The 23,577-nt window shown below is 40.1% G+C and overlaps 1 protein-coding gene across 4 annotated transcripts in view; it reads left to right on the forward strand.

The window, feature by feature from the left end:
* kcnab2a (potassium voltage-gated channel subfamily A regulatory beta subunit 2a) overlaps positions 1–23,577 on the forward strand; it is a 306,240-nt gene that overhangs the window by 159,120 nt on the left and 123,543 nt on the right. Inside the window, exon 1 of one of the 4 annotated variants that reach the window (XM_041207164.1) lies at positions 6,274–6,344. The exons of the other annotated variants lie outside the window; for them this stretch is intronic. The gene's annotated coding sequence lies outside the window, so the exon portion shown is untranslated. Of the gene's footprint in view, positions 1–6,273; positions 6,345–23,577 lie in introns of those variants that run through there. 4 annotated transcript variants of the gene reach the window in all.

Below are 23,577 nucleotides of genomic sequence, written 5' to 3' on the forward strand. Positions count from 1 at the left end.
GCTGATACTCAGTTTTGGTTCATACCTGAGGAATGCTGCTCAACTGGGAAAGGGAGAAAAATATGAGTGTGGCACAGTGCGAGTTCAACATAGAATGGGAGTTTCTTCTCTGTGCCATGCTGTTAAGATGAGGCAGTGGGTGGTGCTCGGTTATCTTCCCACAATGAAAGTGTATGGAAAAAGCAGAGGGAATGCTGTCAGCAGGTTGGTTTTGATCACCTTTTAAAAGTTAAGAGCACCAGAAATAGGGGTCTGAGACTCGATCAGTGAGTTGTTTCTTGTTCTGAAGTTACTCTGCTTACCTGGCGATATGGTGTTGAAAAAAGGAAGAATATTTTTATTTTGAAGCCAAATCAATTGCATCAGGTGAGAGCACAAAGTAACAGCTTGTAAGACATATTTTTATTTCCTTTTTTTTTAAATATTCTACTTGGTTATTCAGGCTCAGTCCCAGGCTGAAGGTGCTCAATCACACCCTCACCCACTGTGTGAGTGAGTGTGAGTATGTGTTGGTGTGTGGTGGTGAGAGTGAAAGAGAAACCTGATACTGGGAGAAAGACAGGCACTTGCGCTCACTCGCTCACTCGCGCTCTCTCCCACTCTCCCGCACTCGCACGCATGCACACAAACTCTCACAAACACACGATCACACGCACACGATCACACACACATTCACACTCTCTCCCACACACTCACTTTCCCTCACACTCTGTCTCTCACACTCACTCTCATGCGCACTCACTATCATGTGTGCAGTTATTCTCACTGGTCCCCCCACACACATTCACTCTTGCATACTGTCTCTCTCCCACACACACTCACTCACTCACTGCCCCCCCCCCCCCCCAACATAACACACACATACACACACACTCCCCCCATACACTCACGCATGCACGCACGTGCACACACATGCACATACACGCCCTCCGGCGCCAGTCTCCACAGCCAGCCTCTCCTTCCTGAGATAAAAACAAAAAACTGCGGATGCTGAAAATCCAAAACAAAAACAGAATTACCTGGAAAAACTCAGCAGATCTGGCAGCATCGGCGGAGAAGAGAAGAGTTGACGTTTCGAGTCCTCATGACCCTTCAACAGAACTGATTTTTCTGCCATGCTGTTAAGATGAGGCAGTGGGTGGTGCTCGGATATCTTCCCACAATGAAAGTGTATAGAAAAAGCAGAGGGAAACCTGTCAGCAGGTTGGTTTTGATCACCTTTTAAAAGTTAAAAGCACCATAGATAGGGGTCTGAGACTCGATCAGTGAGTTGTTTCTTGTTCTGAAGTTACTCTGCTTACCTGGGGATATGTAAAGAAAGGTCAGTTCTGTTGAAGGGTCATGAGGATTCGAAACGTCAACTCTTTTCTTCTCCGCCGATGCTGCCAGACCTGCTGAGTTTGTCCAGGTAATTCTGTTTTTGTTTTCTCCTTCCTGAGATCCTGGCAGCCTTGCTGCCCCCTCCCCACCACCGTCCCCTCCATGCATGCACACGCTCTTACTCTCGTTCACATACTTGTGCTATCTCTCTCGTGACCCTCCCCCCATCTGACAGAAAACCTCTTTCTCCCCGGCAAATTTACTGCTGCTGGGATTCGCTGCTTCTCCAATCACAGACTGTTTCTCTCCTGTGTTTGTTGCTCATAGGCTCACTTAAGAGCCCATCAGCAGCAAACAAAGGAGCAGCCTTTGATTGGAGGAACAGCTCCTTGCAGAACCTTCTACTCCAACTTACTGTTTGACTGGCATTCTCCGCCGATGCTGCCAGACCTGCTGAGTTTTTCCAGGTAATTCTGTTTTTGTTTTGAAAACTGACTTTGGGGGCCTTGTAAGAGAGGCTTCGGGTTCTGGCTGCAGGTTGGTAAGCCTGCACTGAAGTCAGCAATTTGGCATTGAAAAATCAACTTCATTCAGTAATATTTACACTAAAATTCAGCAAGTAGACAAAAAACATTTCAGAAGATCAGATTTACAATAGCAACTCATTTTCTCCAAAGTAAAAATGCCCCTGTGATCATTCAGTTTTATTTAGATATCCAAATTGACGTGTATGAACTTCTCCCAGTTTTCACTTCAAAGGTAGATATTTGTTACAGTCCCATTTTTAAGATTTTATTAATGTCACAATCTGGACTGCCAGCAGTACAGAAACAATTTTGTGATCTGTTCAGTTTCATGAACTTTCCATTTTTGATGTTGCAGGCTATACTGCATTGAAACATGGTTCAGGATCTGTTTATATTTGCAAGCAATACTGAAAATAATGCATATTCATACAGTATTTGAGAGCAGCATCAAACTAATTAAATGGATTTGGAAAATGCACTTCTGCCTGAATATACCTTATTGCATTGGTAACTTAGGCTAAGTTATGTCTTGTATAGTACTTTGCTTACTCCCCAATGTATGAGTAATTGTTTTTACAGAACCTGTGTTAATTTCTGTTACAAGTATCCTGCTGATCTATGCAGACGGATGCTAGCTGGTTAGTTGCAACTTCCCCACATCTGTTTTTAATAAAGCAGGGAACCTGTATCTGGAACATGTATGCTGTAGGGTATTTTTGCTTCTTTGAGTTTTTCACAGATTTTCTCTCCTAAAGGGAAATTGTGCTCTGGGCATCTTCCCTTACATGACAAGGTCACTTAGAAATATGAGTTGGATAGTGAGCATCAAGCAAGCCTTATCATGTTCTCATCACAAAACCACATGTACATACTTCCAGCAGTAATCATCTAGGTATGGGCTATGGAAACTAACACTTTTATTTTTTATTTTTATTTTGAGGTGACATTGATGCAAATTCTGACTTCCTTGCCACCTTTCGAGCTGAGATCAACTAGCTCAGCACGTATCAAGAATAGTTCTGTGTTGCTCAACAGTTCATTGCCTTAATCAGCTGAATTTCCAAATATACCTTCAGCAGATCGGTGAACCTACTAGGGTGTAAATGCTGTAGGTTAAGAAAAAATTGACTTCGATCTTTTCTCCTTTGCCCACAAGTATTCTGAAAATATCTGTAAGAATTAATTGGTAGAATTTCAGTATCTGTCCCAAAGCCAAAATGTTTGGAATACTTAAATTGCATTAATTATTAATTTATTTTCTTACACACTTAGAAATAGCCACAAACAAAAGTAGAACTCAAAAATATTCTTAACTATACCCATTTCATTAATTCAGATATAAATTACATTTGTTGAAATGATTTATTAAACTATTTTCATTGACTGCTGGTAAGACCTGAGTTCATTGCTGCTTTATTGTCTTCTGTCCCTATTCCAGTAGAGGGTGTCAAATTTACTGTAGCACATAAGACACGTCAATTCCAATCTGGAATTCACATGTCTTTCAATCTATGTTTTGTTTCAGAGACTCGACAGGCAGATGTTTCATAATACCATAAAGCATTTATGTGAGAAAAAATAAAATGGCCAAAATCAAAGTCATAATTGACATCCATTGTCACTGTGTGCTATCCCTCTTTACCCTTCTCAACCTTTCTACAATCTTTGACAAGTTCAAATATGACATCTTCCTCCTATGCCTCTGCTTTGGCCAGCTAGTGAGGCAGCTCCTGCCTGGTTCCACTCTTACTTAACCAGTTGTAATCAAAGTATCTCTTGTAATGGCTTCTTCTCCCCGCAACATTACCTAGAGAGCTATACAAAGTCCTGGTTAGATCACATATGGGGTACTGTGTACTGCTTTGGGCACTGTTCCTTTGGATATATTGGCCTTGGAAGAAGCGCAATGCTGATTCACCAGAATCATTTTCTGCTGGTGAGGGAGCCTAGGACAAAGGGATATATCCTCAAAATCAGTGCCAGGCCTTTCAGAAGGTAAGTTAGGAAATGCTTCTTCATGCAAAGAGTAACAGAAGTGTCCCCATAAATGGCAGTAGGTGCTAGTTCAATTAATAGTTTTAAATGTGAGATTGATAAATTTTCGCTAGCCAAAGGTACTAAGGGATATGGAGCCCAGGCGGGTTGAGGAAGCTCGGATACAGATCAACCATGATCTCATTGAAAGGCAGAACAGACTCGAGGGCTGAATGGTTTACCCCTGTCCCTATATTCCTACACCTAGATCTTCCCAAGAATATCCTTAGTGCCCTCTTTTATTTTTCTTGTCTACAGGATTCCCCTTAGCAACATCCATCCAAAGACATGATGTCAGGTTCCACATGTATGCTGATGACACCCAGCTGTACCTCATCACCATCTCTCATCCACTGCCTTTGTGGTGTCAACCTGCTTGTCTGGCAACTAATTCTAGACAATTCCTCTAATTAATCATCAGAAAAAAGCCAATAGTATGTGTCTGATTCCTGTTCCAGCTGAGGTAAAATTGGGACCTGTCTCTTCATCCTGCCTCTGAGACTGGAAGCAATGGCAAACCACCACTGACAAAAACTGCCAAGAAAACAGTTCAGGCTGTAGCATCAGAAGACAATGAAACAAGAACCAGCCTTTGGGCAGAGCACACATACCACCTTACCATCTTAATCATCAGAAAGATTAAAGCCATTGTCTTTGGCCCTAGCCACAAAATCCAATGCCTTACCACTGCTACCATCTGTGTTATGAACAATGCAGTTGGTAAAACTGTGTTATTTAAAAATCCCAGACAGAAACTTAAAATTATAGGTTATGACAGTTGTTTAAAGTGTTATGTTTGAGATGCAACTCTAAATTCAGGAATCAGACCACCAGTTCTCGAGAGGTTTTATATTAAACTAGATGAAACATTTTATTACGTTACAACACATTAAACACAGATACATGGCCACAAAGTACTATCATCATAACTTTTAATAAATACCCAAAAAAATCTCCATTATGGCAACAGCAACCCATAGACTTAACCAAACACCAGGCAAAGCATTTTCATCTTACGAATTCAAAAGGAGGTTCTTTTCACTTTGGTTCCTGTGGAGACAGTTGGAGGCTTACAGCTGCATTTGATCGCATATTGCCTCTGCCCTGCACACACAAAACTGCTGAAGTTATACCTAGCACTGCTCATTGAATGTAAAATCTCATTGTATCACCAGCCTTTTTGAACTCCACTTTTTAACAATAAAACTCCTTTCATAGTACCAATCTTATTAGTAACATAAACATATTGCTTGGTATCTGCTAGCTAGGTGGTAGTTTTCACCCCACCTCTTGAATGTTCTATTCAAAAAATGCAAATGCACGCTCTCTCTCTTATATATCAAAACTAGAACACATTAAAGCACCCAGACTAGCTGGTTTTAATCCAATTAAGACACATCCACAGACTAAACCTCTATTTTAAAAGAAAAATATTTTCCAATAATATTATATCCATTAATAACTTCATGACACTCGGTTAAGCAGATTGTTTGTGAGCTTAGTGTCCTTTTTGACCATAAGCTGAGTTTTTCCTAAATAAATGTAAATTATTATCAGATGCCTCCTCTGTTTTTTTTTCAAATTACCTGTCTTAAGCCACTTTGCTGTTTGCTCCCCATTCCTTTCAATATTCCTTTTTCAAGTGACTGTGGACATAACTTCAGAAAAGGTTTATTGCAGAGAATTTTGCATTCCATTGTCCTCTGTGTCAGTAACCTTTCTTTCTTATCACTTCTTTGTGAAATATTAAGACTTATTGCATGGAGGTAGCATTATTTTTGTGCAATGATTTTTCAATGTTTGTTAAAGATTCTGTAGGTTTACATTTTTTGATGATTTTTAACTTTCCCCTCATATCGCAAAGGCATTGACTATTTGTGATACAGGTATGATTCCACTGGTAACTGTGCTGTCTTCCCCAAGGCATTATTCTTCATTTGCAAATGGAGGATATTACGTTGAACCCAATTGTATTGTCATGCAATATCCATGCTTTCAGGTTTTAAAACAGGATTTATTGGACAGAAAGCAATTAGCAGGAGCTGAGATTCTTTTGTTTATTTTTCTCCCCTGCTTTTTCCTACTCAAGGGATACTGAAGCTGATTATAGCCTGTATTGCCACGCCTATTGAGAAAAGTGAGTCCAGGACTGGTAAGGGAACTTCCTTATCGACATAGTTCTGACACTCATTGGTTTAAGCCATCAGCAGACAATGAGCCAAGAGCTCATGAGCTGAGCCATCAGGAAAAGCTTTCTAGTTTTAATTGGTTTGCTTCTGAATGTACTGTGTTCATTTAAAATATGCAATGTAGAATTTTTGTTCCTGGTTAGATGAAAGGTTATCAGCTTGAAATGTTAACCCTGTTTTTCTCCCCACAGATGATGCTGTCTGACCTGCTAAGTGTTTCCAGCATTTCCTGTTTTTATTGCAGAAGTTCTGTTGCTTTACTGTAGGTGGCAGTGTGAGTTGCGTTTTGATCCTAAATTGCGCAAGACCCCTATTTGAGTCGAATAAACTAGAAATGTCATTTGTTTTTCCCAAATTATTGATCAAATATCTGTGTTCCAATACTATCATTGGAACTGAGTGAACATTTGATCTCAGATCCTAGTGTACTGGAATGCATGACCTGAAAGGGCAATGGAGACAGATTAAACAATAACTTTTCAAAGGGAATTGGATAAGTACTTGAAAGGGAAAAATTACAAGGCTTTGGGGAAAAGGCAGAGAACTATTTGGATAGCACTACCAAAAATCCAGCACTGGCACTTCTTCCACCAAGAACTCTAGTGAAGTGTCTAAAATCTTTGGTGCATGCACTTACCGTGGTCAGCTATTGTTCAGCCTTTCAAAGTATACTTTTGATAACTCTCAGTACTTTCAGCAACCAAACTGCACTTAACCTTTATGAGACATATGATGTTTGGGAACATTAGCTGTGTGCAGCAGTCGTGGAAATGAGTAAGCAGCACCAATTTGACATCCTGCCTGAATTGCGATCCCTGCACTGGTTTTCATGGGTTATCCAATTTAACACCCCGATCACATTTCATTTATGCCTGCAATGCTGTGGAATATTACTAATCAAATAGTTAGTTGCTGTATATTTTGATGAAGGCTATATCAGGTTAGATACTGCATGGTTAGATGAAGACTGAAACTTTCTCCAACATGATATTCCATCGCCTGCCTCAAGCCTATGGCCTATAATTCAGATTACCATGTAATTAGAAGTAGTATTCTGCTCAGAGACCATGACTATTAAGAACTGGATTTTGACTGTCTTAAACTAAATTCACATAATACAGTTACAGTTAATAGATTGTAACAATAGTATCAAAATTTTACAGCACAAAAGGAGACCTTTGTTTCATTGTCCACACCAGCTCTTTATAGAACAATTCAGAATTAAGGTTCATCATTTACAACTTAAGAATATGATGCATTTGTTAATTGAAGTCATGTATTGAGTTCCTAAATGTTATCATTTTCTATTATTGAGATCAAATGGGAGTTTGACATCATTGATATTTTACACATAACCCTGTTGAATTGGGGTAGTAACAGGTCATAGTGTCTGTATGCTGCATGCCAATCTTAATTATAAATGCATATGGTGTATGCTGGCTTTCACTGTTGTCAGTACACACTGCTGCCATTTCTCTTGCCTTGGGATGCTGTCTTCAGCCATTCTTTATTAATATAAAGAGATGTATATGAAATGTAGTTTCAAACAGAAATGAGAGACGTTTGCTGAACATTACAATTCATAAAAGAAAGAAAGTAAGTGATGATGTGGTGGATAAATGCAGGGTCCAATACTGTTTTGTATTCATTCATGGGATGTGAGCTTCAGTGGCAAAGCCAGTATTTATTGCCCATCCCTAATTGTCCTTGAAGGTGCTGGTGAACCACCTTCTTGAACGGCTGAAGTCCATGTGGTACAGATACATCCACAGTTCTGTGTGGGAGAGAGTACCAGGACTTTGACACAGTGACAGTGAAGGAATGGTGATATAGTCCCAAAGCAGCATACTGTGTGACTTGGAGAGGAACTTGCAGGTATTGGTGTTCCCATATGTGGGCTGCCTCTGTTCTTCTAAGTGGTAGAGATCATGGGTTTGGAAGGTGCTGTCGAAGGAGCCTTGGTGAATTACTACAATGTATCTTATAGATGGTGCACACTGTTGCCATCGTGCACCAGTGGTGAAGGGAGTGAATGTTTAAGATGGTGGATGGGGTGCAGATTAAGTGGACTATCTGCCCATTAAGTGGACTGTCTGCCCTGGATGATGTTGAGCTTCTTGAACGTTGTTGGAGCTGGACTCATCTAGGCAAGTGGAGAGTAGTCCATCACAATCCTGGCTTGTGCCTTGTAGACAGTGGACATGTTCTTGGGAATCAGGAGATGACTTATTCATCACAGAATTCCCAGCCTCTGGCCTGCTCCTGTAGCCACATTATTTATATGACTGATCCAGTTCAGTTTTTGGTCAATGGATTTTGATGGAGGTTTTAGTAATGGTAATGCACTTGAATATCAAGGGGAGATAGTTAGATCCTCTCAGATTCTCTCTTGATCGGGTAGGTCATTACCTGGCATTTGTGCAATGTGAATGTTACATACCACTTATCAGCCCAAACCTGATTGTTGTTGTTGTCCAGGCTTTGCTTGCAGACACAAACTGTATCAGTATTTGAGGAATTATGCATGGTACTGAACACTGCAGTCATCAGTGAATATCTACACTTCTTGCCTTCTGATGGAGGGAAGGTCATTGATGATGCCGCTGAAAATGGTTGAACCTAGGACACTATCCTGAGCAACTCTTGAAGCAAAGTGCCGGGGCTGAGGTAATTGACTTCCAACAATTGCAACATTTTTCCTTTGTACTAGATATGACTTCAACCAGTGTAGTTTTCCCTCCGATTCCCATTGACTTCAATTTTGTTAATGCTCCTTGATGCCACATTCGGTCAAATGCTGCCTTGATGTCAAGGGCAGTTACTTTTACTTCATCTCTGGAATTCAGCTCTTTTGTCCATATTTGGATCAAAGCTCTAGGGAGGTCTGGAGCTGAGCGTCCCTGGCAGAACCCAAACTGAGCATCAGCGAAAAGGTTATTTGTGAGTAAGTGCCACTTGATAGCACTGCCAGCAACATCTGTCACTTTGCTGATGATTGAGAGTAAACTAATGGAGTTGTAATTGTCTGGGATAAAAGCAGAAATGCTGGAAATACTCAGCAGGTCAGGTGTCTGATGAAAAGTCATCGACCTGAAACATTAACCATGTTTCTCTCCATAGGTGCTGCCTGACCTGTTGAGTATTTCCAGCGTTTTATTTTTGTTTTTATTTCAGACATCCTGCATCTGCAACATTCTGGTTTCGATTAGTGGTAATTGGCTGGATTGGAGATGTCCTCCTTTTTTGTGGACAGGACTTACCTGTGCAATGTTACTCGGATAGATAGATAGATTTCAACATTGTAGCTGTACTGGAGCAACTCGGCTAGGGGCCATGGCTAGTTCTGGAGCACAAATCTTCAGTACTATAGCCAGAATGTTTTCAAGGCCCATAGGTTTTGCTGCTTTCTGTGTCTTCAGCCATTTCTTGATATCATGAGAGTTGAATCTAATTGACTCAAAACTAGCAGCTGTGATGCTGGGGATCTCGGGAGGGGGCTACTTCTCCTCATCTCTCTCCTAAAAGGGTGATCTATCCTAAAAGGTTGACTCCTAATTTTAAAACAGTGCCCCCTAGTTCTGGACTCACCCACAAGAGAAAACATCCTTTCCATGTCCACCTTGTCGAGACCGTTCAGGATCTTATGTAATTCAATCCAGTCATCCCTCCCTCTTCTAAACTCCAGTGGAAACAATCCCAGTGTGTCCAGTCTTTCCTTATAAGACAACTGCTCATTCCAAGTATCAGCCTAGTAAACCTTCTCTGAACTGCCTCCAACGCATTTACATTCTTCCTTAACTAAGGAGACCAAAACTGCACACCATATTCAAGATGTGGCCTCACCAATGTCCTGTATAACTGAAGCATAACCTCCTTACTTTTATGTTCAATTCCTCTCCTAATAGAGGATAACATTCCATTAGCCTTCTTAATTACTTGCTGTACCTGTATACAAACTTTTTGTGACTAATGCACTAGGACGCCTGGATGCCTCTGCACCTCGGAGTTCTGCAGTTGTTCTCCATTTAAGTAATACACTTTTTTTTATCTTACTGACAAAATGAACAACTTCGTTTCCCCACACTATACTCCATCTGCCGGATTTTTGCCCAGCCACTCACTCAACCTACCTGTATCCATCTGCAACTTCCTTATGTCCTCTTCACAACATACTTTCCTACATATCTTTGTGTCATCTTCAAATTAAGCTATCATGCCTTTGCTCCCTTTGTCAAAGTCATTGAAATAAATTGTAAAAAGTTGAGGCCCCAGCACAGACCCCTGTGGAACTCCACTCGTCACATCCTACCAATCAGAAAAAGACCCAATTGTGCATTCTCTTTTTTTTGCCAGCCAGCCTATCTTCTTTCCATGCTAATATTACCCTCTACACCATGAGCCTTTATTTTCCGCAATAACCTTTGATGTGGCACCTTATCAAATGCCTCTGGAAATCCAAGAACAGTCCATCTACAGACTCCCCTTTATTCACAGTGCATGTGACTCCTTGAAAGAATTCCAGTAAATTGGGGTAAACATGATTTCCCTTTCACAAAACCATGCTGACTCTTCCTGATTACCTTGAATTTTTCTAAGTGCCCAGCTCCTTAATGATTGATTCTAACACCCTCCCCATGACAGATGTCAAGCTAACTGGCCTATAGTTTCCTGTTTTCTGCCTCCCTTCCTTCTTGAATAGAGGGGTTATATTTGCTACTTTCCAGTCTAATGGAACCTTTCCAGAATCTAGTGAATTTTGGAAAATTAGCATTAACGTATCTACTATGTAAAGAATACGTTTTTATTTTTTCTTGGACTGTGGCTTTAAGATTGGCTTGTGGCTTTAAAAACGACCATGGCTACAGTTTTAAAGAGATGTTCAATGGAGCAGGAAGAAGAAAATCTACAATGTTGCTATCCAGGAAGTGTGTGCCAGGTTGGACAGAATGAAGCTGGAAAGGAGATCTGATTTAAGAGGGAACTGCCTAGCGACAGCGTTTTGATTGGCTCCTGACGAAGTGGCTAGGTTCTGTGTGGGGATAGTTCAGTAGTTTAGCTCCTAGGCTGAAAAGAGGAAAGACCTGAAACCCCTCTCTCCTGTGTTTTGTAAGATCCCAGTAATCCTGCCATTGTAGCTAGCTGGCTATTCCTCACATCGCTGTATCTTGCTTTCTTTGTGAAACCCCTGTCAGGAGGAAAAGGGGAAAATTACCAGTAGAGACATTAAAAGCAAGTTTCAACCTGAGAACCACAGACTGTAAGTGCTGGGAGACCACCTTGTGTCAGTCACAACAACCTGCAAGGAATTTGGAAGAAAGCAATCAAAGTTAACCCATCTAATCCTGAACTCCAGATTTGTGCTGTTGAACTGTTTTATCTCACCTTTCTGTATAGGGGTTAAGAAGGGGTAGAGTTTAAATTATAGAGTTAAAAGTTAGCACTTCACTTTTTTTGCTACTAGCTACAGACAATGTGTTTAACAAACAGTTAATTACATGTCAAGTTTACAAACCTGGTGCTCGTATTCTGTTAACCTAAATTAAACAGTTAGGTAGAATTGGGGCAGTCTGGTGGTCTAATCAAACTTCTCACATTTGTCACGGTACGGGGAGCAATGGGGCTTGATACTACAGCACACCATCCCCAGTGAGTCGTGACAACTACCTCATAGGCCATCTCTTTTAAGTCTTAAGGATGAAGTCCATCAGGACCCGGAGACTTGTAAGCCTGCAATTCCATCAGTTTGCTCAGCACTAGTGATCCATTAGTGATTATAATTTCACCAAGCTCCTCTCTCCCTTCCACCTCCTGATTTACAACTATTATTTGAATGTTTTTTGCATCCTCTATAGTAAAGACAGAAGCAAAATATTTGTTTATTTCATCCGCCGTTTCCTTATTATCTACTATTAACTCCTCACTGTCACTCTCTAGCAGACCAACACTCACTTTACTTATTCTTTTCCTTTTTAAATACCTATAGGAACTCTTGCTATCCGTTTTTACATTTCTAGCTAACTTCCTCTCATATCCTAATTTCTTTCTACTGATTAACCTTTAGTCATTCTCTGCCGTTCCTTATGTTCTGACCAAACATCTGACCTGCCATTCATCTTTGCACAGTTTTATGTTTTTCTTAAGTTTGATGCTTTCCTTAATTTCTTTAGTAAACCAGAGGTGGTGGGTCCTCCCCTTAGAAATTTTCTTCATAGTAGGAATATACTTATTCTGAGTAGTCTAAAATGTTGCCTTAAATGTCTGCCACTACTTCTCTATTGATCTATCCTCTAGCCTAGTATCCCAGTTCACTTCAGCTAGCTCAGTTTTCATGCTATCAAGAAATGGCTGAAAGTCCCCACATCTCAGCTTACCACCATTTCTCAAGGGCACTTAGGGATAAGTAATCAATAGTGAGTTTTCCAGCGACTCCCACATTCCATTAATGAATAAATGAAAGGAAAGTGAATTTCAAATAAGCCTTGCTTGTAAGCAAGATTTTAAGCCCGTTGATGAAAATTCACTGAAACATCTTTGAAAGGAAGTTAATTAATATTGTCATGTTATAAACATTATTAATGGGGCTTATTGGCCTTTATTGTATTGTATTCTCCCAATATTATCTTTTGAAAATTCACAAGGGTAATAATGACTTCAGCCTTTATTGTAACCATCTGCTGCAAATATGGGAATGAATTATTCCACAGGTTTTAGAAAATATGGTTATGATGTAAATGTAATTGGCTGGAGGATAGTGAAAGTAATCTCATTTCCTGGTTATGTTTGGCTGGAGGCAATTTATATAGCTGCACCCTGCATCTACAGTTGATTTGATCCTATGCTGAATGACAGCTGGAAACTCATTAATTTTTCATGCCTTATTGGCAAAATACTAAAATTAAACACTGATAAATAATGCAGAATTTTCATCAAGTTAGAGATTAACAATACACATTACAGAACTATTAGGGAAAGCAATTCCAGATACAGACTATAGGTACATTCCAAAATGAATTAAGTAACCAAACAGTGGATTTTTATGAAATAGAATTTGGCATAATTGAACAGTTGTGTTTTTAGACTGGAGGGAAGTATAGAGTCAGGGGTCAGTGTTAGGGTCACAACTTCTTTTAATGTATATTGTTGAGCTGAACATTATATATTGCATAATTTCAAAGGCTGCATATGTCACAAAACTCAGAAATGTAGTAGTGGACTTCAGGAGAAGATAGACATAATGAAATGGGCACATGACTGATTAAGTTTAATGCAGAGAAGTTTGAAATGATGTATTTTGAATGGAAGAATGAGGAGAAACTATGTAAACTATATGTCACAATTTTAAAGGAATTGCAGGTACAGAGAGACCTTGGGAGTTTACATATACCCATCTTTGAAAGTGGCAGGACAAATTAATAAGATTGTTAAAGAAGCATACTGGATCCTTGACTTTATAAATAGAGTACAAAAGCAGGGAACTATGCTAAACCTTTGTAAATCATTGGTCAGGCTTCCCTAGAGAATTATGTCTAATTCTGTGAACCACACTTTAGAAAATATGTCAAGTCCTTGGAGATGGGGTAGAGGAGATTTACTAAAATAATATCAGAGATGAGGAACTTCATTAATATGGACACTAGAGAAGCTGGGGTTGTTTTCTTTAGAGCAGAGAAGGTTCAGGGAGAGAGGTGTCCAAAATTATGAAGGGGTTTGATAGAGTATATAGGGAAAAACTGTTTCCACTGGGAGGAGAGTCAATTTAAACTACTTGACAGAAGTACCGGGGGAAGATGAGCATTTTTTATACAGTGATTTTTTAAAAATGATTTTGGAATATACTGTCTGAAAGAGTAGTGGAAGAGAATTCACCTTCAAAAGTAAATTGAATTAATACTTGAAAAGGAAAAGAATGAACTGAGGAGGTATAGGGAAAGCATGGGGGAATGGGACTAATTGCATAGCCCTTTCAAAGATCCGGCACTGGAGTGATTGACCAAATAAGCTCCTTTTGTGCTGTATGATTATAAGTAAAATTTAACTGGGATTTCAGAACAGTAACTTGCATTTATATAGTGCCTTTCACACAGTGTCAAGAGGATTCTGACTATGGGAGAGTTGAGAGGTAACTGAAGATGTGGCTAAAAAGAGATGGGTTTTGAGAAAGTTGCTAAAGGTAGGGAAAGGTGAAGTTAGTGATGTTGTGATGTTGGGAAAAATTGACAGTTGGATAAAGTGAGGGTCAGGTTTGCAGATAGCTGAGTTTTAGACCAATGGAGGGTAGAAACTGAGACGATGACAAGCAAGTCATTGGAGAAATTAAGTCTAGAGGCAACAGCTGCTTTACGTAGAAGTTACAGCATGGAAACAGGCCATTTCACCCAGTAGGTCTGTATTGGTGTTTATGCTCCACTCAAGCCTTTTCCCAGCATAATCTAATCCTATCTATTTTTTATTCCCCTCAAGTACTTATGTAGCTTCCCCTTAAAAGGCATCTGTTATTCACCTCAACACTCCATAATAGCTTGGATAAACTTTTCTGTGGCTGTGGTAGAAGAGGCAGGGGCAGAGATGCATGACCTGAAGCTAGTAAAATGTGGCCTTGGTGATTGCCAGGCTTACAAGAGAGGCCAGGCTGCTATTACTCTCTACTGACAACTGACTGTGCATTAAAATTCATTGTAACAGCAGGTGCCTTCAGTAATGCAGATATCTTTTTAAGTCCTCATGGAGGGATGAGGCTTCTAGAGTACTGAAGCTATCTGCATCAATATGTAACCAACAAAGGGTTGTGTTTTATTTTATGCACACATCAGTGGAACACGTTTGTTCCATTACACTTTGGGGCATTTTATTAAAGGCAGTATATAAATCCAAGTTTTTTTTAATTCTTTCATGGGATGTCGACATCACTGGCAAAGTCAACATTTGTTGCCCATGCCTAATTACCCTTGAATTGCATGGCTTGCTATGCCATTTCAGAGGACAGTTAAGAGTCAGCTACATTGCTGTAGATCTGGAGTCACATATAGGCCAAACCAGGTGAGGACGGCAGATTCCCTCCCTGAAAGACATTAGTGACCCTTGTTGCTGTATTATTCAGCTGGTGGCTGAAGGGCAATAATTCAATAAAAGATTAAGCTTGACAGCCAGGATTATTTTTTAAAGAATTGGCCATGGGTGTCTATGTGAGCAAGAGAGAATTCACAATTGAATTGTTTTTATTCGTACAAAATACCAGTAGTGCTGAGAGGAAGAATTTGCATAATTATTTTGGTACTGTGCTTCTGTGATTTGAAGATGTCAGTGTTGAAGAAAGAGTAACCTTTACACTCTTGTGAAAATATGAGGCCATTTGTAATGGCCATAAGTATGTTAAATTGAAAATACTTTCCCTCCTCGAGTAATCTTGGCCCACATCCCGACAGGTACAAGTTCAAGTTCAACATTGATGCTTAAACCATCCACCACACTTGACTCAAACAGTCCTTGTGGTAACAAAACATGGGCCAGAACCTTCGGGCTGGCGAATGGGGGCGGGCCCTGCTCGCCAACGTGTAAAATGATGCCTGGTGACGTTGGGCGTGCATCCCGACGTCACTGCGCATCATTCTGATCTCCAGTTCGGATGTGCGCCCGCTGAACTGTCAAAGGCTTATTAAAGCCATTTAAAAACTAATTAAAGTTATTAGCTGAGTTGCCTGTCTAGCCTTAAGGTTGGCGGGCTGGCGAAGAGCCCAGACGGCCTTTGCATCTATCATGAAAATTCATCCACTGGCAGGATGAGGTTTCATGAAGGGTTTATAAATTTAAAAGATTTTTTAATTAAAATTCATTGACATGTCCCAGCTCATGTGACACTGTCACATGAGGGACATGTCTTAAAAAAAAATTTTCCCCCTTTAGTTTGATTTTTTTTTAAATTTTAATAATCTCCTTGAGGCAGCTCTGTGCCTCACGGAGATTTTTGCACGCATGCGCAAAAGAGCACAGACCCCGACTCAGCCTACTCCCCCCCACCCCTCCCTCCCGGCCCACACAGGGAGTGCTCAGCGCTTCCAGGTGCGCGTACACTGGGTGGGCCTTAATTGGCCTGCCTATGCAAAATGGCGGCGCCCAGTCAGTTACGGGCGGTGATGGGCTACGTGCCTGCCCACAGCGGCTCTCACCCAACCCCCCCCAACAGGGAGACAATTCTCCCCATGCTGTTCTGTCTTAAAAAGAAGCTATTTATATTTAAGCTATTTTGTAATATATGTCAAAATGACAGTATGAATGTTGGTGTGTTTGTAAATGCCATACTTCAAATTTGTTCATGTTTAACTTTAGTTTACCTATGTTGCCTTTTTCTGCAATGTGAATATATTCTTTCATTAAGGGTGATGAGCCTGTGGATATCAAACCTCGATGAAATCTGTTGTAGTGAGTGGAGGAATGCACTGATGAACCTCACCTGAGGCCAGTTACCTAACAGGATTGACGCAAGCAGTTTAGTGTACCTGTTCAGTTGTAATTTGTTCTTTATGTAAAAGATATTTCAACCAAACATGCAGAAATAACACACACATCTGCACGTGACAACCATGGCAGCTAAAAGTGTTGTAGATTAATGTTGTTAATTTCTGCAGTGTGCAGAATGGTGAAGGGGGCGTGGGGAAGCATTTTTGTCAACATAGTACCAACTGGAGATGTTCTTTTAAATTGAAGAATATTTTCTTCTGCATTTGATAGAAACATACATTCTTGGAATGAGTTCACCAGAACAAAAGTACTGAGTAAATTCTTACGCTATTAATAATCCTGCTTGTTTTCACCCTGTGTATTGATGTCATATTTGGAAATATTGTATGCATTCTGAACTTGGACTGACATTGACATCTTTGTGCTAGTTCTGATGAAAGGTCACCAACCTGAAACATTACTTCTGTTTCTCTCTTCACCGATGCTGCCTGATCTGTGTATTTCTAGCATTTTCTGTTTTGATTTCAAGTTTCAAGCATCCTCAATATTTTGCTTTTGTATCCTAACGTGCTAATTAGCTCTATGTTCTCTATTAATTAAAATAGCTTTTAGCATTGCTCGTAATCATTTTGTTAATTAAACTACCTTTGCTTATACTTTACGAATTGTCAAGAACACCTTATATTTGTCGTCATCTTCTTAGGACGTCACTTGGGATCAAGGATGACTTGCTTACACCCCAATTTGATGAGTTCTGAGATGGCTGATAAGTCCAATGTACGATCTGCAGATTCTGCCACATGTGGGGCTGGTGATGCTTAAAGGATTGGGTAGCTGGGTGTTTGTACCAGTATTGTGACTGACAGTCTTCTTTGTTGTCGTCGCCTTCTGGTTTCTCTCATTTTAATTGGTGTCGCCACAATGCTGGTTGATCACCCTTCTCCATCTCCTCCTGTCAGTCACATTCCTCTTCCAGTCCCGCTGCGTATAAGTCTATTGCCACCGCATCTGGCCTTAGGCCTTCCTGTTCTCCTCCTTCCTGGCAGCTCAATCTCCATCAGTCACCTTATCACATTTCCTTTCTCTGCAACAAATGACTATACCATTTCAATCTCTTCTTGGCTACTTTCTTCAATGCTCTCATATTCTTTGCTGGTTCCTGATTTTATCCTTTCTTGTTAATCATTTAAAATATTTACGTCATCCTCACATTAATTAATAAATTCAAAACCAAAATTTGCATATTAAGTGCTCCTTGTTCCTATCTAATAAATTTCATTTGAGCTATGCTAACAAAGAAACATGTTAAGCTATCGTGTTATGTACCAGAAAGCCAGGTGGTGAAGGATAGAGTCAAAACTAATCTTTACACACTTCTATAAGCATTCGTTTATAGAAATACGTGTTACAAATGTGCATCTCCTCTCCTAACCATCACAGTTTTGTTCTGTTCCTTTTTATCAGATACAAATTAATCTCCAGTTAATGCCCACCACTTGTTTACAATTAATATATGATTAACATAGATTGTCATGTGAAAACCTTAGGTTATTTTGTTTCGATTTGTGGAGTCCTGATATGAGGAATCTCCTAGGAATTCCTTGATGCTTATATTATTGGAAAGAGATGCTGCATATTGGAAGAAAAAATTCAGTGACATGCATACTCTGTGGCTGGTCTATAAATGGGTGCAGGTGAGTTTGCAATGGTCAGTGGTGTTTGTAAGTCTAGCACTTAAGATATCAAGTCACTTTGAATAGCAATTTTCAAAGCAAACAGAGTATTAAAGTGTGCTTTTAGCTCAATTCAAGTAAATGTCAGAGGAGTATATCTAAAGCTGCATAGTGCTTTGATCAGACTGCCATGATATTGTGTCTAGTTCTGGTTGTCAAGGCACAGAAAAACCATCAAGAGCTAGAGGCAGGTCAGAGTCGTTGTCAATAAAGAGCAAATGAAAATATTACCAGAACAATAACTGGGGGCTAGATTTAAGCATTTGAAATGTCCTTGTACCTGCAGTAGCATTTGTATATGGGATTCTGGTCTTGTCGATAGCTGTCAGCTCTTGCTAACGGTCACTGTCAAAGCCTATACATAATTAAAGGCAACTAGGCCGATGCTGCCAGACCTGCTGAGTTTTTCCAGGTAATTCTGTTTTTGTTTTGGATTTCCAGCATCCGCAGTTTTTTGTTTTTATCTCTGGGCAACTACCTTGATCACTATACAACAATACCTACCCAAAGTGTGTATGCAGATGTCAGATGAAGACACAACAGGCTCAGTTGTCTTGGGGCACAAATGATTCTCCAGTTAATGTCCACCTTTTGTTTACAATTAATAGTTTCTGGCAGAATGTGAAAGCTGTTCTATAGATAATGACTGTCTGAGAAATCAAATGGGAACATAGCTCATGGAACATACCTCAGAGAGGCTGTCGAGACCTTCGAGAAATAAAGGTTGAAAGATTTGAAAGAAAATAAAATTTGATCGTGCTCACCTGGTGGCTTTGCTGATTAGTAGCCAGTGGCTGGGCCATAGAGACCAGGAAGGTCCAAGGTTCAGTTCTTAGTCTGTACTGAAGTTAGCTGAATTTAGCCAGGGCAGTTACAGTAGTTCTACTTTAACACTGTTTGATTAGGGAACAAAAAATTGTCCCAACTCCTGTTCAGTATTCAAACCAGACTGGAAAGTGTACAGTGTGAAAGGCAGGATTTGGCTGAGCAGGTTGCTAAGAGACATTGTTGAGGCTGGTACATAAGTAAAGCTTGCTTGGAAAGCATACAGGAGGACAGAATGATTGATGGCTGTGGAATTATGCTTGCAATAAATGGAAAGCATTTAAGAGGTGGAGAAAAAGGATCTGACAGGGATCAGGGAAGAAAACTGTCAGAGAAAAAAAACAACAATGTTTGGTACCATCAAGGTATTAAAAACTTTACTGCTTGTTGTCTATATCTTGAGTTGAGATGTTACTAGAATGGATGTTTCCAGTGAATGAGTGTATTGTGTTAAATCATAGTTTTGTTCAAATTACTTGTTCTACTCTCAATATTATTCAATGGATGGTTGCTGCAAAAAATTGAAGATGATGTCTTTCTGAAAGTACCTTCAAAATATGGCTTGAAATGTTTCACTTAGTAATAAGTAAAGCACTCAACAGTAATCCCAAGTTTTGGCATTTACTTTGATTGAAGTGACATGAGGTAATGGGCCCATATTAACCCATTTAAAGGCTTGAAGAGAAAGTAGACTTGGAAATCCGCCACTCTTTGAGTTGACTTCCATTGTAACACTGGTGGGATAGTCGTGAATCTACTATAATGTAGAATAGATGCTGACACTACAACATGGATTTTGCAGGGTCATGTAAGGGATCAGCCACAAACCAAAGCCAGCAGAATAGAAGAAGGTGGGGGCAGGGGAAGCAGTTCTCGAACTGAGAGTTTCAAGCCTATCATTTGATGGGCAAATTACTAGTGATTGGTATGTTGGTTGAGATCAGGAGTACTAGCCTACTGATTGGCAGTTGTATACTCCACCTGAGGATTCATGCCTGGCTTCTGTTCTGTACCCAAATAAAAGGATTAGCCAGACAATATAGTTATTGTTCCCCTGAATTTTCCTCACACTTCCTCCTGTAATCTTTCTCCACTGAAATGATGACTCGTCACAGTCTCCACTTTAACATTCTTTTCCAGAATCACTAAACTATACAAATCTGTATCTCGCTCAATCTTCTCTTCCTCTTAAAATGCACTTGTATTTACACCCCACAGTGGGTGTCATCGAATCATAGTTCATGATTTGCCTCATCTCCTCTCTTATTGTTTTCAGTCTTGATGAATTAACACAATACATTTTGATTGCCAGTTTCCATTGTCCATTGAAGGGCATTCTAAACAAAAACAGAATTACCTGGAAAAACTCAGCAGGTCTGGCAGCATCGGCGGAGAAAATAAGAGTTGACGTTTCGATTCCTCATGACCCTTCAACAGAACTAGGTGAATCCAAGGAGGGGGGTGAAATATACTTGAATTAAAGGGCATTCTATTTTGTTAGATAATGAAGTGTGCCTTTTTTGGCATCAGAAAATAGTTCATTGGTTGCACTTAAGTGTGTTCATGTAAAGGACAGATTTTTTTTCTAGTTAAAAGCTTGGCAACAATCATACCTAGATATTTGATACTGCTTATTTAATATTGATGTGCCAATCTATAATTTACTACCAGGTGCAGCAGAGCTTATAGTGTTCAATACAATAATAGTGGCATTGTAAAGTTATACTCTAGCGGATGAGATAAGGATCTCATTAATTTAAAATATAACTAGGCAAGTAGAAAGTATTTTCTGTTTTACTAAATCATAGAATGTTTACAGCACAAAAGGAGGCAGTTCGGCCCTTCATATACATGCCAGTTCTCTACAAGTGCAGCTCACTTAATCACATTTCCCTGCCTTTTCCCCATGACGCTGCACGTTTTTTTCTCTCCAGATAATTGTCCAATTCTCTTTTGAATGCCTTTCTTGAATCTGCCTCCCACACCCTCAGGCATTGCATTCCAGATGCCAACCACTCGGTGCATAACAAAGCTTTTTCTTATGTCACTGTTGCGTTTTTTGCCAATGACCTTAAATCTGTGTCCTCAGGTTCTTGATCTTTCTGCCAACGGGAAGTTTCTCCCCACCTACTCTTGTCTAGATTGCATATGTATTTTAGCTCCACATAACGTGTGATAATATTATGATCCCCATAGGAACTGTTAACTTTTAAAGAGACATGAATTTCCCAGTGGCCAATATACTACATCACACTCTCAGCAGAAATGTAGGCTTGTTTAAAAAACCCCAAGTTCCTCCCAGCTTCAACAGGATCTATTCTCTCTGCCCCACCAGGGTGAATCTTCCAGTGTCCTTTTTTAAAAAAACACAGTTGCTTCACTCAATCTTCTGAGCATAATTGAATGCTCCAGCAGCAAGGTACCCTCTAGTGACTCCTTGGTCTTTAAATCTCCATGAACCTCACCTCTTTAAAGAGGGGATCTATCCTCACCAGCACTCTGCTTGATGGTTGACACAAAAGTGGTTGTTTTGCTCTACTTGGCATAGCAGCAGCTGTTTTCAATCTTTTTCTCCAAATCTCTCTGTCTGACTTACCCTGAGTGCCTGAGAGTCTGTGTGCAGCAAGACCAGAGCCTCCTCCTTTGTGTTAAGGTGTTAAAACTTGCACCATACTTTAAATAAGTTTTGACCTAGGCCCATGACACGTGGACTTGTCTCCTGGCAGATTTCATAGGTGGTCACATCCTGCTCTCCAAACTACTTGAATTAAAGGAGACAGCTTAAAACATAACAGTCTTATAAAGTCCAGCAGCCATAACAATAATACAAAAGCCCAAACTGTGATTGGAAGTAATAAACTAACCTGATGATTCACCTTTTTAAAGCATGGAGTAGCTGAACCACACTGAACATTACTATTCCATATTCACTACCTCCTCTGTGCTGTTAGCTGATTTTAGGCATTAGCAAATTAGGGAGCAAACATAACACCTCTAGGGGAGAGAGAAAACAGGGAACTATATGCCCATTAGTTAGCCTGACAACTGTCGTTGGGGAAAATGCTAGAATCTATTATTTAGAGAGTTGAAATGGGAACTTAAATCAAAATAGGATTAGGCAGAATTGGTTTTAACATAGTTTTATGAAAGGGAAACCATGTTTGACAAATCTATTATAATTTTTTAAGGATGCAGTTAGCAGTATAGATAAAGGGCAACCAGTGGATGTAGCATATTTAGATTTTCAAAATACATTCAGAAAGGTGTTACATGAAATATTGTTGCAAGGAAGAGGGCTCATTGGGTTGCTGGTGTAATATATTAGCATGCATAGAGAATTCGTTAAAGGAGAAAACAAAGAAACAAAAGGGTTATTTTCAGGTTGGCAGGCTATCACCAGCTGGATACCTCAAGGATGAGTGCTGGGGCCTCACCTATTTACAATCTATATCATTGACATAGATGAAAGGTTCCATTATAATGTATCTGTGTTGCTGATGATACTAAACTTGGTGGGATAATAAGCTGAGATGACACAAGGTCTGCAAATGGATATAGATAGGTTAAGTGAGTGTGCAAGAAGGTGGCATAAAGGGTATAATGTGGGGAAATGTGAGGTCATTCACTTCGCTTGGAAGAATAGAAAAACAATATTTTTTAACATGGTGACAAACTATTAAATGTTGGTGTAGGAGGGATTTGGCTGTCCTTGTACAAGAAATGCAGAAAGTTAACATTTAGGTACAGCAAACAATTAGGAAGGCAAATAACTGATATATTGGCCTTTACTGCAAAGGGTTAGCACATAAGAGTAAGGAAGTCATGCTGCAGTTGTGGAAGACTTTGGTAAGACCATACCTGGAGTAATATGCGCAGTTTTGGTCTCCGTACCTACAGAAAGATGTAGTCGCTTTTGGGTGGGTACACCGAAGATTCACGAGATTGGTTACTGTTGCCTTTTGATGGAAGATTGAATAGAATGGGCTTATACTCTCTGGAGTTTAGAACAACGAGATTTGTTCTCATTGAAACAAGTAAGATTCTAAGGGTGAAATTTTCCATGCCCGCTGGCGTTGGCTGTCATGGCGGACGTGAGCGAACAATATGGTGGCAAGGCCAAACATCAGCTTCATGGCGTCATGAAACCAGTTTGTAATTGCCTGCTGTGCCTGTCAGTGGCAGACTGCGTTTCCCACCGCTGCACGATGGGAACTTCATTTTAATGTATCTGCATATCATCATAAGCCCTGCTCGCCAGAATCATCCCCCCACACTGGATAATCCAGGCACCATGCCGATGTGTTTCACAACAGCATTTATAAGGTGTTGGCGAGCTGTGCTTCGAGGCGAACTCGGAAGTGAGTGCACAGTAATGTTGCACAGCGCTCGGGAGGGTCACCTGTTGGACCTCAAGATTGAGATGACTCGCTTTCAGGCGAGGGCACAGGCAAGTCGCATTTTCCCAGCTGGCTGACAGTGTGGTACCAGGACAAA

This window comes from Carcharodon carcharias, chromosome 15 (assembly GCF_017639515.1).
Source record: "Carcharodon carcharias isolate sCarCar2 chromosome 15, sCarCar2.pri, whole genome shotgun sequence".
Lineage (NCBI taxonomy): Eukaryota > Metazoa > Chordata > Chondrichthyes > Lamniformes > Lamnidae > Carcharodon > Carcharodon carcharias.